The sequence below is a fragment of the Dipteris shenzhenensis genome, chromosome 12 (assembly GCF_047967505.1).
Source record: "Dipteris shenzhenensis isolate YYH24624 ecotype China chromosome 12, Dip_SZ_1.0, whole genome shotgun sequence".
NCBI lineage: Eukaryota > Viridiplantae > Streptophyta > Polypodiopsida > Gleicheniales > Dipteridaceae > Dipteris > Dipteris shenzhenensis.
This window is the reverse complement of record NC_141607.1, coordinates 19,128,103-19,144,965: the sequence shown is the minus strand read 5'-3', so window position 1 is coordinate 19,144,965 and position 16,863 is coordinate 19,128,103.

Here is a 16,863-nt window from a genome sequence, read left to right as displayed (position 1 = left end):
TCTCCTTCTCTACACTCCTTTAGTCATGATGCCATTCGAGGATGTCTCCAACAAGTACCAGGTTCACTTAGAGTTGGAGGCTGAATATGCAAGCACACGTAGTTTAGGATTGAGGGGAGCTTCCAAAATCCACAGTCTTCGTTTGCAAGGAAAGAAGCATCTCAACCTCTGGGTAGAAGGATCCTTGTATCCTTTAGATCCTGCCAACCAAAAGAGCCCTCCTTTCCATACAATTCATGAACTAGTTCGGTTTGTTGGAAATGGACATGCGGGGTTGCTTGGTTATTGCAATCAGTTAAACAATGCTCAGTCAATGGCTATGCAAGCAAGCGAGATGCGCAGAGCCCAAGCAGAGATGCTAGCACATTTAGGAAATAGCACCATTGTTACAATGCATAACTCTATGCAGGATCTTCAAAGGAAGAACCAGGATCTTCATGATAAAGCCAAAGCATTGGACTTGGAGCGACATAAATTAGAAGAGTCACTCTGAAAGCTAGCTGAGTCTAAAAAAGGCTTGGAAAGATCTATATACAATCAAGTTCGACGAGCTGTAGAGAAGGAACGAGAGAAGGCAGAAGAACGAGTGCAAAAGATGAAAGAAACACCTTTGGGATTGAAGGAGAGGAAAAGAAGGTACTTACATAACATGGATGCATTGGCACCCACTAGTGGTGCTAGAAAGAGGAGAGTCCGAGCTACAAGGTTGGTTATCAAATGTTCCAATGAGATTATACTCTTTTGTGCTACACTGTTTGTGACTAAGTTTTTATTGTGTTCTTCTTTAGGAACTTCATGGAAGATGTGATGGGAAGAACGGACGGGGATGATATTGACTGTTCATATGCTCTAGCTAGTTTATTGAGCTTGTGTCCAAGAGCAATATCATTGACACTTCACTTTAATTTGAAACCATAGGGAATGCTAGCTATGCCTATCGTGAGGCCATATTTGGAAATATTGGTAGGAAAATCTTTCATGTCACAACAAAAGACACTAGAGAACCTATTGGAAAAGAAGCCTTGGATGAGCCACTCCAATGGCCTAAGACAACTATGTGGAAGGGCTCTTTGTTAGGGTTAGGGTTAGGGTTTATCCCTATTCCCTCGAGGTATGGTTAGGGTTAGGGTTTACCCCTATTCCCTAGAGGTATGGTGCAATTTACACCATCCTCAACACAAAGGTATCATAATAAATATAAGTATACATAAAGGCTACCTTACCATATCATATTGTCCCAAGAATGGGTCTAATCCATTAGATCCTTTGCATTGCTTGGGCACTCTAATGAAACATAATAAAGCTCCAAGCTAGAGTTGTTTTATGAGGCTAACACCATGGCATCAATATGCTTGTGTCCAAGAGCAATATCATTGACACTTCCCTTTAATTTGAAACCATAGGGAATGCTAGCTATGCCTATCGTGAGGCCATATTTGGAAATATTGATAGCAAAATCTTTCATGTCACAACAAAAGACACTATTTAATTAAATCTTAAACAGTTAGAGAGAGGGTTGAATCTTTTCATGTTGTCATCCTTCTCTAAAATAACGAGACCATCTCTCCTCTCCTTTTCAAGCTATTCTGCTTCATTATGGTCTAGAAAATTACTTGGACTTTCCTTATTAGATTTTGTTCTAGTTTTTTGCATTATAAAGAAAGAAATACTACAAAATGCTATGCTTTAATTATAAATATAACACTTTCAAATGAGATATTTGATTTTATACTTACTGTTTTTTGAAGGCAATAAAAAATGGCTTCAAAGACTCGAATGCATTGGAGATCGGATAATCTGTTACTGTGAGCTCCCAAGATCAGACCATCATTTGCTCTTGATTTTCATGTAAGTCTTATGGCTGCATTAAAAAATATACATTGAATTATTTATATACATTCTATAAACATATATAAAAATAATTTTATTTATAAGATGAGCATAGGAGCTTACTCTTCAAAAAATTGAGACATCTCATCATGGGTGAGCTCTTGTGCCTTGACCAAGGTTAATAAAGAAAGGATGACCTTTTTATCAGTTATTCCTTGCATAGATCTCCAAATAGTGATTTTCATTTCATCTGATGAAGCTTTCATGGAAACATCACTTCTCTTACTTAGTCCTTTTAAAATAATATCGGAATCATCTTTGGGCTTGATTGGATTATGCCCCTTTACATCCCCTTTTCCCACATGTCAAAGATTTCATCTTGTAAATCCCATATTGGTCGCGATCTAAATGCTAGTTGAAAAATTCCATAAGTCCTTATGGCATGATAGTTAGTTGCTCGCACAGTATGAGGACCAACAGGTGCAAGAATTCATGCATCAACAACTGCGCTTCCATCAGGCAGTTTCTCATCATAATGGCAAAAGGGTTCAGGAGGAGCCCATCCTCATTGAAGACCTCCAGGGTGACAAAACAGTCACCATTGGCACCCATCCAGGGGTCCAAGCCATGCCGACCACTCTCACTGCGCCCTATGTCTCAGTCTCCACAACCCCCCAGGAGACCACATCCTTCACCACCACCGGCACCTCCTCCTCTCCATGGGCAGGCCTAGCACCCCAATATAGGGCATCAGGTGGCTATAGCCACATGTCAACCGAGCAGTTATCATGTGCGGACCTGATGGAATAGAACCTCTTTGAAGCCATGGCACAACTCTCAAAGGTCACCCGCATAATTTCCTAAAGGAGGCAGGAACAAGCCTCACAACTCTCAGCTAGTCTCCTTCAGGCACAGCTCTCTGCGCATGATAGCCAATCTCTAATGGTTGCAGCCCAAGCTGCTGGCCAAGCAGTAGTACAACGAGCGAAGGAGTACCGAGTCAAAGTTGAGGAACTCAAGCTAGCTCTTACAAAGCTCAAAGACGACCTTGCTAAGTGAATCCCTGGTCCAAACACTCGTGGACTAGGTCGACGAGCAAATAGTGCTGGAACAAAAAGCACAGGCAGAGGCGTAGTACACCTAAACACAGGAGCACCAAGAACGACGATCCAATCTCTACAGGATCTTCTAGCACAAGAAAGGGAACTTATGGTTTCCCTCCAACAGAGAACGAATGCCAACACACCCCTGGCCAATCTGAGGAGTCAGGATTGGAAGATCGAGAGCAACAGGAGTTTTAGATGTACAAGGAGGTCTCCGCACAATTCACCACATACACACTTGCACCATGCACCATCGCCCAGACCCTCCAAATGCACTTCGATGCACTCTGCGCACAAAACCTCATCTTCCACTTAGACCTCACTACTCCACTTCCTCCTAATGCCCTCCAGACTATCCTTTGTCGTCGTAACCCCGACCATTGCCGCCCCATCTTAGCCATGTCATACTTCTCTTTAAATCTCCAACCCACTTCTCTATCTCTTCTCCGCCCCTCCGATCTCCAAACCTTAGCTGCCCATCCATCCTCCTCAATTTTCAAGCTTGGTGCCGCATCATCTGACTGAGTCTCTTAATTATCCAACGGACGATGAAGTGATGCAAATTGCAAATCTCAAGGAGCTCACACTGTGGGCTGCACACCCAAAACTCTACAAGCAGCCATCAATTGGATGGCCGAGCCTCTGCCATCCAATCTGAAGGGCACCTTGTGGCCTACCAGTCCACAACCTACCACCCCTCGGCATAATAATCCTCTTCAATAGGGTGCTACTGGCTCTCCAAGACTCACTTGAGTCCTTGGTGAGCAATTTTGAAACAATTCATGTAGGCTACCCCGAGGAAGTCATCGAGGAAGTGGGAAACGAAGCCATCACCCTCTTTAATACTACTGCCCCCCTTGCCGACATTCCACCACCACCTCCTCTAGATCCCGCCCAACCCACCCAACAAGCCACCCAACCTCCTCTCCCTCAGACAACACTGCCCGAGTATTCATATAATGCCTCTAACACCACCATTGCATAGCATGGGACCTCCCTGTCCATCTCCTCTATAGCTCCGATCAACCTTCCTGACATAGCCTTCAACACGCTACTTCGAGCAGCCAATTTTGTACAAGCAACCGACGTGACAATGCCAATAGGTACAGTAGAGCCGGAGCCTATGCCCATTGCAGATTATGATGCTCCGCCATTCCCGCCTGCTTCCCCCATGAAGATGTCCAATGGCACCCAGACTTGCAGTTTTTTCAAGAGCTGCCCAACAGTGCACTAATGCATCATTGGAAGCGCTAGCTCGAGAGCTCCCACCTCCATCTCTACAAAATACTTGAGGTGCGCCCCCTCACATAGTTCATCATGCAGTCGATGACTGGTGACTCGAGCATCCAAAGCGCACAAGAGGAGGATGCAGCCTTGCTCCTGATGCTCTAGTCCCAACGACCGATGTAGATGCCAGTCTACAGCCACGATGGTGGTGACTCCCCTTCTTGAAGCTGGAGAAATTTTGGTGCTACTATCCCAAGCCCACGTCAACTGACGCATCGACCCATTGTATATGCCAATGGAATAACGATGGACTTGGCCCAAATTTAGAGAACTCCATCAGAAAGACCCAAATATGTTGTACAACTTTCCAAAGTACAACTTTCCCAAAGACATGACTCAAGAGGGATTTTGCTTTCGCCTCCAGTCATTCAATGACATGTACGGCTCAGTTCCAAATGCGGCCATCGTAGTAATAGCGATACATTTCAACTGCCTCCTCCTCTTACTCCTCCATGATCTCCCCGCCCATAGCCACCCCATCAACGACCACCTCCACAATTTGAACAACCAGATTATCTTCAATCCCGATGTCCTATATAATTCCAGGACCTCCACGTAAGCAATCTCCATGGACATCACATCCCCACGTACAAGGATATGCACGCCACCCATTTTTGCGAGTATCACTCGTACCTCCCTTGCCTCACTCCATGACAGCTGGACCGCTATGCAATCCTACAAACAATACTCACCAAAGACCTCCTCCAATGTGGTTGACCTGAGGACAGGAAAGGGAGCAGTACAGTCGCCGAATGCAGGGTAATCAATGATTAGAGGTGATCAAGATGCATGATTAACTTCAACGAACAAACTCAGGCAATTTGATCCCCAAATACCCAAAGTCCAAGGATTCGAGGCACAGGTTGTATGTTCCAACTAACACCCAAGACCAAAGATTGCAGGCAACGTGCACATTTCAGGTCTACGTCCACGAAAATAGCTACACTAATGAAAACAGCCATGAAAGGAGTACAGGTCAAGCTAAAAGAGTTTGATCCCCAAATATCCTGAGGCAAAAGCGTCCAGGCAACGTGTAGGGTTGCCATTGAGTGTCTCAACAAGAATGTTGCCAAGGACAACCAGGGGGCCCCGCAAGAACCGACCCCCCCTGCAAGGTGTTACACAAGAGCCTCCCTCTGATTACAAAAGCAAACCCTCCAAAGTACCAACTCCGACGGTACTGACCCACTCAAAAAAGCAAGGGTCTATGCCAATGGCAGTCACACAAGAACCCGCTCGTCCCAAGAAGACAAACCACGCCTCAACAACTAAGCCCAATGCCAATATGCCGTTGGCATCCAAGGTGAAAAAACAAGCTAGACACTTACTCTACGTGGCTTTTAACATGCTATGCAGCAGTACGGCACCCACCCACACCGCATTCCTCATAATCATCGAGTCCAGGTCTAGGTGAGTCAGTACGGTAGGCATCTCACCCAATGCACCCGCAGTCCACTAGTGCCTACCGAACACACACACACACACACATGCACGATCAGCACTAGGTGATTCAAATTAGTCGTCCATTTATGCAGTTATTCGCCATCTTGCACGCTGACCTCACCATCAGTCCCGCACCGCACAAGCGCACTCTACTCACTCCCTCTCCCACTTACCTTCATACCCCCCCGCCTCTCTCTTTTTCTTCTACTTCTTTACACAATCAGTATTCCGCCAGTCATTACCATAGAGTTATCCCGTCGACCGTCGCGATCCCAACATCACACTGACCGCCTCCATAAAGGTATCCCGCTAGTCGTCATCATGAAAGAAAAACCCAGCTTACCGTTGCCATTGCCAGATCTTGTCGGTGGTTGCTCAAGGAGTACCAGGCCGACCGTCGCCATCACCAAATCACACCGGTTGTCACCCAAGGAAAATCACACCAACCGCTGCCATAAAGGTATCCCGTCGGTCGTCGCCAAAGAAAGGCCCCGTCGCCATCTTCAGATCGTCCCGACTGTCGCCATCTCGTATCATGTTGGTCGCGATCTTTGCCACATCCCTCCGACCGTCGCCATAGACTTACCACGCCGACCGTCGCCATCAATTTACTCCGTTGACTGTCGCCATAGCAAGATGCCTCCAGCCATGGGGATGTAAAATCTATATAAACATGCTTATCCCACCGGGTTGTCGCCATAGCAGTTGCCCCCAAACTCTTGCAAAATTTGCCCAAAATTCTCACAACCTCTTGTCCTCTGCCACTACCATCTGAACAGCCTGTTTATGTCCTCCCGCTCTTCCTCATCCACCGACTCCTCAACTGCCATTCCTCTTTCCGATGGATCCTGAACACGAGTTCTTAGAGTTCGAATCAGACTTGGGACTCCACCCTCACCCTATCCCACAAACCATTGGCCCCTCAAACTCCCAAAGCTCTCCATCTGCCATGATCCGCATGCCTTCCGAGATCCCCTTAGAAGATTTGCAAGGGGAAGAACAAGTGTCCACCAGGCAACCCACTCAGGAGGGTACAACAACAACAAGGATGCCTCCCTTGAGATCAAGAAAGCGCATCCCGATGCTATCAACAGGCGAGTACAAGATTGTGCGCTCCCAGTGCACTCACCAATTAGAGAGGCATGGCTACAAGAACTAGACGCGTGCATTGTGCACTCGCGCTTCGCATACGAGGGCCCTGACTACACCCTCCACTACCATACCGGAACAGCATATGCAGCATTGAAAGAGCCACCGGTGGATGATGCACTCAAAGTTACCAGAGTGGCAGACTGTCTCCCATGCCACTTGGACATGAAGCTGCTAGCAGAATTCCTCTAGGCGTACAACAGCAACACCAACGTTGGTGTCCTGCAAGATGCAACAAGCAATGCCCACCACTATCAAATCAATAAGGATGTGGTACGTGTAGCCTTCGGCCTGCCAGTCATCGATGAGAAGTACTCCACGAAGAAGAAGCTGGACTCCCTCAGCAAGGTCTGTCACTATGACCGCCAGTAGCGCAAGGGCCGACTCAAGTTCACCGCCATCCACAAGCCAGAGGTGGAAAGGCCGGCAAGAGCCTTGCAATGGCTCATGCAAGTCAAGCACACGGACCATCATCAGTCCGTCGTGCCAAATATCCTACTACACTTGGTGGAGCCAACCCCATGTTGTACATGCCGGTCCTCTACTACTGCAGCAACATCCACCAATCGACTTTGGGCTAGCCAAAAAATCTTTCACAAGGCCAGCACAAACAGAGCCCAATGAGGCAGAGGCCAAGCCCAAGCGAGCAAGGACAACACCCAACGCCATTCCAACCGGTCATGTGCAACTACACCCCAGTCAACTACTTGCATAATATGAGGACCACCAGATGCAAGAATCCATGTGTCAATAACTGCGCCTCCATCAGGAGGATTCTCAGAATAAAGTCAAACAGGTTCAGGAGGAGCCCATCCTCATCGAAGACCTCCACCATTGGCACCCATCCAGGGCTCAAGCCCCCACTCCCACTGTGCCCTATGTCTCAGTCTCCACACCCCCCTAGGAGACCACATCCTTTGCCACCGGAACCTCCTCCTCTCCATGGGCAGGCCTAGCAGAGGCCTTACAGTTTTGCACTGCACCCCAATATAGGGCATCAGGTGGCTATAGCCACATGTTGGCCGAGCAGTTATCACATGCGGACCTGATGGAACAGAACCTCTTTGAAGCCATGGCACACCACAGGTCACCTGCACAATTTTGCAAAGGAGGCAAGAACAAGCCTCACAACTCTCATCGAGTCTCCTTCAGGCACAACTCTCTGCACATGATAGCCACTCCCTAATGGTTGCAGCCCAAGCCACGAGCCAAGCAGCAGTACAAAGAGCGGAGGAGTACTGAGCCAAAGATGAGCAACTCGAGCTAGCTCTTACAAAACTCAAAGACAACCTCGCCATAAGTGAATCCCGGGTCCAAATGATCATGGACCAGGTCAACAAGATAGAGTCAAACCTGCAAACGATGCTGGAACAAAAAGCACAAGCAGAGGTGCCGTATGCTCGAACACAAGAGCACAAGAATGACAGATCCAATCTCTACATGATCTCCTAGCACAAGAAAGGGAACTTACGGTTTTCCTCCAAGCAGAGAATGAGGACTCAGGATTCGAAGACCGAGAGCAACAGAAGTTTCGGATGTACAGGGAGGTCTTCGCACAGTTTGCCACATACACACTTGCACCACGCACCATCCCCTAGACCATCTAAATGCACTCCGCACACAAAACCTCATCTTCCACTTAGACATCATTACTCCACTTTCTCCTAATGTCCTCCAGACTATCCTTCGCAGTAACTCCGACCACCGCCGCCCCATCTTAGCCATGTCATACTTCTCTTTAGATCTCCAAACCACTTCTCTATCTCTTCTCCGCCCCTCCGATCTCCAAACCTTAGCCACCCATCCCATGCTCCTCAATTTTCAAGCTTGGTGCCCCATCATCACTAAGTCCCTTAATTATCCAACGGACGATGAAATGATGCAAATCACAAACCCCGAGGAACTCCCACCGTGGGTCTGCACACCAAAAAGTCTGCAAGTAGACATCAATTGTATGCATACCTATGGACGAGCCTCTACCATCCAATCTCAAGGGCACCTTGTGGCCTACTAGTCCACAACCTACCACCGCCTTGGCATAATAATCCTCTTCAATAGGGTGCTATATGCTCTCAACACTCACTTGATTCCTTGGTGAGCAATTTTGAAACAATTCATGTAGCCTACCCTGAGGAAGTCACCGAGGAAGAGGGAAACGAAGCCATCACCCTCTTTAATACTACCGCCCCCCTTGCCGACATTCCACCACCACCTCCTCTGGATCCCACCCAACCCACCCAACAAGCCACCCAACCTCCTCTCCCTCCGACAACACTGCCTAAATATTTGTCTAACGCCTCTAACACCACCACCGCACAGCACAAGACCTCCCTATCCATCTCCTCTATAGCTCTGATGATTGACCTTCCAATAGCCTTCAACACACTGCTTGAAATAGCCAATTTTGTACAAGCAGCCGACACGACAACGCCAATAGGTACAGCAGAGCCAGAGCCTGGCTCCCCCCTTGAAGATGCCCAATGGTGCCCAGACTTGCAAGCCTTTCAGGAGCTGCCCAACAGTGCACTAATGCAGCATTGGAAGCACCAACTCGAGGGCTCCCACCTCCATCTCTAGGAAATCCTTGAGGTGGGTCCCCTTGATCTCTATGAAATCCTTGAGGGGTCATATTTTGTAGAGCGAATGGTTATGGGACAGCCTATGTGGACTTCGCATTTAGTCAAGTGGGATAGAGCTTGATACCATCCTCAACAGGGGGGCATTGGCCCCGCAAAGAAGCAGGGGGTCCAGGGGGGTGGCAACCCCCATATTCCTCGACCCAATAATATGACCTCTATATGATCTAAAGTCGAGTTGAATTGATTTCTAAAGGATCTATAATTGGTTAGTCTGACTAACCCGCACGGTTCAATATATAATACTCACTCTATTAACATCCACAGAATATAGTCGTCGAATGCAGGATTAGAGGTGATCAAGATGCATCGTCTACTTCAACGGACAAGCTCAAGGAGTTTGACCCCCAAATACCCAAAGGCCAATGATTGCAGGCAATGTGCACAAGTAAGGAGTATAGCTCAAACTTAGGGAGTTTGATCCCCAAATACCCAAAGTCCAAGGATTCCAGGCACAGGTTGTATGTTCCAGCTAACACCCAAGACCAAAGATTGCAGGCAATGTGCACATTTCAGGTTTACGTCCACAGAAATAGCCACGCCAATTAAAATAGCCATGAAAGGAGTACAGCTCAAAATCAAGGAGTTTGATTCCGAAATATCCCGAGGCAAAAGCATCCAGTCAACATGCAGGGTTGCCATTAAGTGTCTCGCAGAAGCTTAGCCTCACCACTCCAAGTTTTGAGCCACATTCACGGGGTTCAAGCCCCAAATGGCTTAAGGCGTAAGGGGGCGCTCAGGGAGTTTGAGCCCCAAATCACCTAAGCCTAGGAGGCGCGAGGCTAACACAAGCGCTATTTGGGAGCCGATTAGCAACACCTTCTAATGCCAAGCTTGTCCCAAGTGCTTCAATATGGTTAACACAAGTGCTATTTTTGCTAGTAGGGAGAGATGGAAAGAATAGCAATATGCCTTGGCACCCTACAAGCCCAAGAGCCTTCGGTTGTAAAAGAGGAGAGTGCTAAAAGGAAAAGGGTTGGCCCTCCCTTCAAAAGGTGACTTGTATAAAAGGCCAAAGTGTTGACTTTGGTCTTCATTGTTGTTTGCACAAGTTTGAATAGAAGCTCCCTCTTCTCTTCCAAGAGAGTGTTTTGGGTGTTCCCTTGTTTCCATTGTAGTGCCCTTGTGTTTGCCACTCCATCCCCCTTCACTCTCCTCTTCCCTTCTCCTTCTCCCTCCCTTCTCCCCTCTCTTCTCCCCTCTTCCCCTTCCCTCTTTCTCGCATGGAAACACATTGCAACAATCTGGAGGCCACCACTTGAGTGACACTTGCGGACGGCTTGTGCCTTGCATTGCTCCCACAAGGAGTAGCTTGGAGTGGAGGCTCCATCGGCCATCTCTTCAACATCCCCATGACACGTGAGTCACCATCGAGACCCACACACACTCTTCTTGTCTTGAGTTATCTCTGATATTTAGCGCGCGCAGTCCTCCATCCAGCATATGTCCATATCGCCATCAAAACTCTCTCCTGAGAGGGCACGGATTGACAGCACATTAGCCATCCATTATATCAACAATTTTGTATATCAAAATTAATATCTCCAATTTTGTGTGTGTGTGTTTCATTGTTACCTTCCACTACGTACCATCTACTTTCAGTTTGGACTTCCATAATAGAATGCAAGTGGATATCCAAATTCATTTTATTTAAAATCATTGATATAAGAGTTGATAAAAGCATCAAAATTTTACTAGCAATAGCATTTATATAAACATCAAAATAGTGCATGTACACAATCAAAATAAGAATTGAAAATCAACCCCAAATTTGTTTAGATTTTTCCAATACTTTCCTAAAGTGCATTTTGATGCTTATATGAACACTTTGGTATCAAAAAAACCTTGGTCCCATTGTTTTGCCTTTCATTTTCAAGCTAATTGTTTTGTTATTCACACACCTCGTTCCTCTCCCATCACCTCGATTTGTCAACACACTTGCTCCCCACAACCCGTACTAGTAGTCCAAGGTAAAAGGCTAAAGCAAGAAGCAAAGAGAGATGAAAAAAGTATGTTTGCATCTACTTTTTATAGTTTTCATGTTTTTAAGCTTTTCCTAACTTTTTGGTTTGCAAGCACATTCACACAGCTCATGTTGTGCCAGAGATAAATTTTTTTAGTATTTTAGATAAAATCTAAGATAGATATAGAGAGATTGCTTTCATTTTCTATAGTTTTCTTGTGTTTGGGACTTTTTCCAAAGTTTTTGCAAAGCAATACTATACATTTTTATATAATGTCTCTAGATAGTTCCAAATGCCCTTTTGAGCCCTTATATGCATCTATATACATATACAAACAAAGAGGGTAGATAAGGGCTTGGCCATGTCCTAATCCACCCTGAAAAAGATTTCCTAAAAACTAAAGCGTCGATACAAGCATCTAAATGACTAGTTTTATAATACACTAGCCACATTTATGGCACATATAAATTCTATTTTGAGGCCATATCTTTAGAATTTGCTATGTTGTTTATTTCTAATAGCGTAATTTAAAGTAACACATTCCAAGATGAAGTCCCTATGCATTTGGTTGAAGTGAGGTTTACATTAGAATGACTACACCCCACTAATTTAGCGAAATTGCAGTATTCATACGGTGAAAGGAGAAACCTTTATGTGAGGAGTCCAAAGAGAGAGTTTTAAAAAACTTCAAGTGGCAATAGTTGTATCTCCCACCTTGAAAGTAGTAGACCCAAAAAAATGAACAATTTATGGTTGAGATAGATGCTAATAACTTTGTATTAGGTGGATTCTTGCTTTTGAAAGTTAAAATCTAGATTGTGTACAATAAAATTACTTAGCACATGAAAGGAACTATTTGCTATAGCCTACACTTTGAAAATGGGGAGGCATTATTAATCTAGTACCAAATATGAATCCTCTCGCATTCAGAAAGTATCAAATGGATTTGTAATTAGTTATGGATTAAGGGAAGAAAAGATCAACGAACTGATGTGCTTTAGGTTTTTAATACTTTGCAAAGTTCTTGAAAATGGAAGTTTAATGTGGTAGTAGAATCCCTTAATCAAATTCCAATGAATAATGAATTGGGTTCCTCAATAGCAAAGTGATTTTCTAGAGTCTTTCAAAGAAAAATAGCATGATGCTTCATAATCTTGATTATAGAAAGCAATCAAAGAAATTCAAAAAATTTTACTCAAAAGCCAGAAGAAGTATAGTGTTGAAGAGGACCATTTGTTCTTTAAGGGTAGAAAATGTCTTGAATTAGGCACCAAACCCTTTATGAATGTCAATCATAGGACACCCAGAATTGAAAAGCCTAATCACTTTTGAATAGGCGAATTTTCTAGTATGGAATGACTAGGGAACTCCATATTATGTTTTAAAGTGCCACATTGCTACCTCAATAAAGTGGAATTTCTAAACGTAGGCTACTTATTGCACCCATCAGAGATTCTATCTAGCAAATGAAGATTATATGTATGGGTTGTATTGTAGGATTACCTAGGATACAATCTTGTAAGGAAGATTTTAGATCGATTGTGCTGGATGAGTCACTTGTTTCCAATCCAAAAACAAGTTAAATAGGCTATTTGTGAAGCATATTCATAGATTATATGGTCTCCCAACTAGCATTGTTGGTGATCATGATAATTTAATAGTCATTTTTAGAGGGTTGTTTTTGTATCCTGCATCTTCGACAGAGGGATGGTCAATATATGAAAAAATGTAAATTGATTGGAAGGAGTATCAATCCATATTAATTGGCAAATAATAGTGCCAAACATTTTACAACATGTTTTGGACCATTCATGATAATTTTCAACCTATAGTTCCAATAGTAGTGGAGCTTTTAAAAATATACATTCTCTAAGATATAGACCAAATGCTTGAAATAAAGAAGATAGCATGAAAAGGGAGTTAGAAGCTATGTAAGTCCACATTGTGTTGGAAAGACGAAATTTGCAAAAGGTAAGAAAGTCCATCTAAAAGTGCAAAATTTTATAAATATGTAAATATTGTCTCCTAAGTATTTTTACCTACTTAAGAGAATTAGAGAACTTGCATACTACCATAAGGATGTAAAGTACATTCAAGTAAAGAGGTCATAGTTAAACTTTTAACCGCCTTCTTTAGCTCATGAACCAAAAAGAATTTTTAGTGCACAAAGAAAATAGAACATGACATACAATATGTCTAACATATACGATTAAGTGGAAAGATAGATTAGAAGAGAGTCAAGCTTAGGGCAAGTGATCTCCAAGAGAGGTCTCCCAATTTTGTTCTCAAGGGAACGTTACGTCAACTACAATGTTGGCACCATGAGTTTAAGGTGTGAGGAAACAAGGTGTCAAAATTAAAGGGCAAATGCTCATAGGCATTAATAATGGGGTGAGGTTACAAAATACCTGCAATGGTGTTTGTCTGAGTTGAGGGTGGTCTTGTAAGTCGGGTTGGGTGTTTTTTAGCATGGTTAGCATTTGCTGTGGGCAATTTGCCTCTGGTAGTCAACCACAATTTGGTATATATTTTGTTTTCTCTTAGGTTGTGCAATGAAAAAAAAAGGGTGAGGTTACCTCCAAGGATTTAGCCTAGCAATTTGAGCATTGGGCATCCAATCCTCAAGTCATGGGTTCAAATCTTGGAGGCCGGGCCTGGTGTCCTAGCCTGGGGACGGGGACGGGTATGTGTGTGTCCCTTGATAGGACCATGGGTATGTGAGTGTGGGATAAGGAAGGGGGGGGGGGGGGGGTAAAGACCTGCAAGGGTCCTAAGGATGTCTTGGTTAGTAAGTTGCTTATTAGATCCATAGTTTTGAAGTTAGTTCATTTGGTCAATTCGATCATGCAAATTGTGGTTAGTATGAGGTTTAAGTGTGGATTAGTAGTAGTTTAAGAGCTACTAATGTATCTAGGGTTTAAGGTTCTTGTTTGCTTGTCGAGGTCTTGCACCCAAGAGTTATTTCTTTTATTTGTCCTTGTGGAGACCCTAAGTGTTTTGTCTTTATCGCTTCTGCATTTTGTGGGATACAGATCATCCCATTCCAGCTTCATATTCGGTGTTATTCATCTAGCTTGGCTCCTGCGAGCTTCCCTCTCCCCTTCGCTAAGCTACCTCCACTCCCTAGCCCCCCCCCCCCCCCCCCGCCGCGACCACCCCCGCCCCCTATCTCTCCGCCCTCGCCTCCCGCTCGCTATCCCCCTCACTCGCCGCCTCGCTCACCCGCCCCCCATCCCTCCGCCTCGCTCGCCGCCTCCCATCCCCCGCCCCCTGCCTCTCCGCCCTCGCCCCCCCGCCCGCCCTCGCTCACCCGCTCCCCTCGCTCACCCGACCCGCCCCTCGCTCACCCACCTCGCTCACCCCACCCGACCCCCTCGCTCTCCCGCCTCCATCCCGCTCCCCCCCGTCCCCCGCGCCCTCACCCGCCTCTCCGCCACTCCGCCTTCCGCCCCCCCTCGCCTCCATTCCGCTCCCCCCCGCTTCCTTCCGCTCCACTCGCCCATTTCGCCCCCCCCCCCTCGCCTCCACTCCGCTCCCCCGCCCTCCAATTCACCCCTCCGCCCTCGCCACATCACTCCCGCCCCCCCCGCCCTCCCGCGCCACCCGCCTGCCCCGTACCCTTCACCCCGCCTCGCCCGACCCCCCCCCGCTCACCCACCTCGCTTCGCCCGCCCCTCTGCTTCACTTCCCCACCCCGCCTCTACCCTCCGCCTCCGCCACCATCCCTTCCACACCCAGGCGCCACCCCCCCGCTTCGTCTCCCTTTTGGGGTGGCAGCCTGTTCTTCATCGGAAGCTTGCAGTTAGTCTTGGCGGTATGGCGGCCCCCTGCCCGGATCCGGAGGCCCAGTCGGACCCTCCCTCTCCAGATGCCTACCGCGTTATCCTGACAGAGCAACAATCATCTCGTGTGCAGGAGGTTGCCACTGACTTTGCCCGTACCTCTGTTTACGGTAGAGTCATTGGACACTCTCCCTCCAGAGCAGCCATCAGGGACTGGCTCCAGTCCACTCTCCTGCTAGAGGATGGCCATATTGAGGAGGTGGCCCTTATGGGAAGGGGAGCTGCGAGCAACCTGATTGCCGGTTCCCCCACATCGGTGGATGGAAAGATTATCATGATAGTCCCGTGGTACCGTGGATTTAGCGCAGCAGATTTTGATGTTCGGTTCCGTATACCTCGCCACCCAGTGACACTAGTTTTTCCAGGGCTTGCTGCTGAGCTGCGGCCGATTGTCAGGGACTTGGGCTCCCATTTTGGATGGGTTATGCACGACACTTTCGCCGATGCGGTGACCACGGCAGGAGCCCCCCGTGTCCGAGTGGCTGTGGCAGACCCTGCGACCCTCCCCGCAGTGATCGAGATTGTGACAGATGCCGGCAGCATCACCCAGCGCATGATAGTCACCGGACAGCCAGGTCAGTGCCTGAGGTGCCACGGCTTTGGGCACTTGGCGGCTGCGTGCCCACGCTTCGCCAGCTCATCTCGACCCCCTCGTCCCCACCTCCTCCGCCCCCGCCCCCCCCCCCCCCGCGGACAGTCACGTCAGGAGGAGCCGAGGCAGGCGGAGCCCGGTCCAGAGTTAGTGGGTGGCTGGACCGAGGTTAGAAGGAAAAGAGGAAAGAACAAGAAGATCTCGGATAAAGGCAAGGAGGCAGAGGTTACCCTTCCGGCAGCAGCACCCCAGAGACCTGACAGGCAGCCGCCCCAGGGATCTGGGAGAGCTTCTTCATCGACGGCAGGCCGCCCTTCACAGCCTCAGATCCCCCTCTCTCCCGCTCCCCCGCCCCTTTCCACTCAGTCCCAGTCCCTTCCCCAGTTTCCCCTCCCTTCGCCCGACCCGCAGCCTCAGCCTCTGTCTCTTCCTCCTCAGTCTCCTCCTCCTCCCTCTCAGCCCTAGCTCCAGAGGCGTCCCCATCCCCCCCCTCCCTCCGCTCCCCTCGACTCCTCTACAGTGTTAGCTGCACCCTCGGCTTTCCAGTCGAGGGCAGCCCCCGCTCCGCCTCCTCCACTTGCTCCGCCAGTCGCCTCCGTGGAGCTCGAGTCGCCTACCCCTCAGCCTCCTCCCCCTCCCCCCCGCTGGCAGGACACCCGGAGTCTACACCACCATCGGAGCAGGCTTCCATGGCCGCTAGCCCTTCAATGGCAGACTCTGATGGGTCTCAGCCTCAGGAGAGAGCGCTTCCTCGAGACTTTTACAGATCAGGCCCCTGGGACTACTTGGACGTGGCCGACCTTGGGACCTTCCCGGCTTATCTCGACATCAGCATCTTCCTGCTCCGCAAAGGGGCGAATGGGAAGATTGTCGCCTTGGCCCCTAGGGATGGCCCTAGCTTCGCGCCTTCACGTTCCTCAGCGATGGCACCGAGACCTGGACAGACGACTCGGTTTGGGAGGCGCTCAGAGAGCAGACACACGCCCAGGTCTGGGCCCGTCCGGTGGGCAGCTTCTC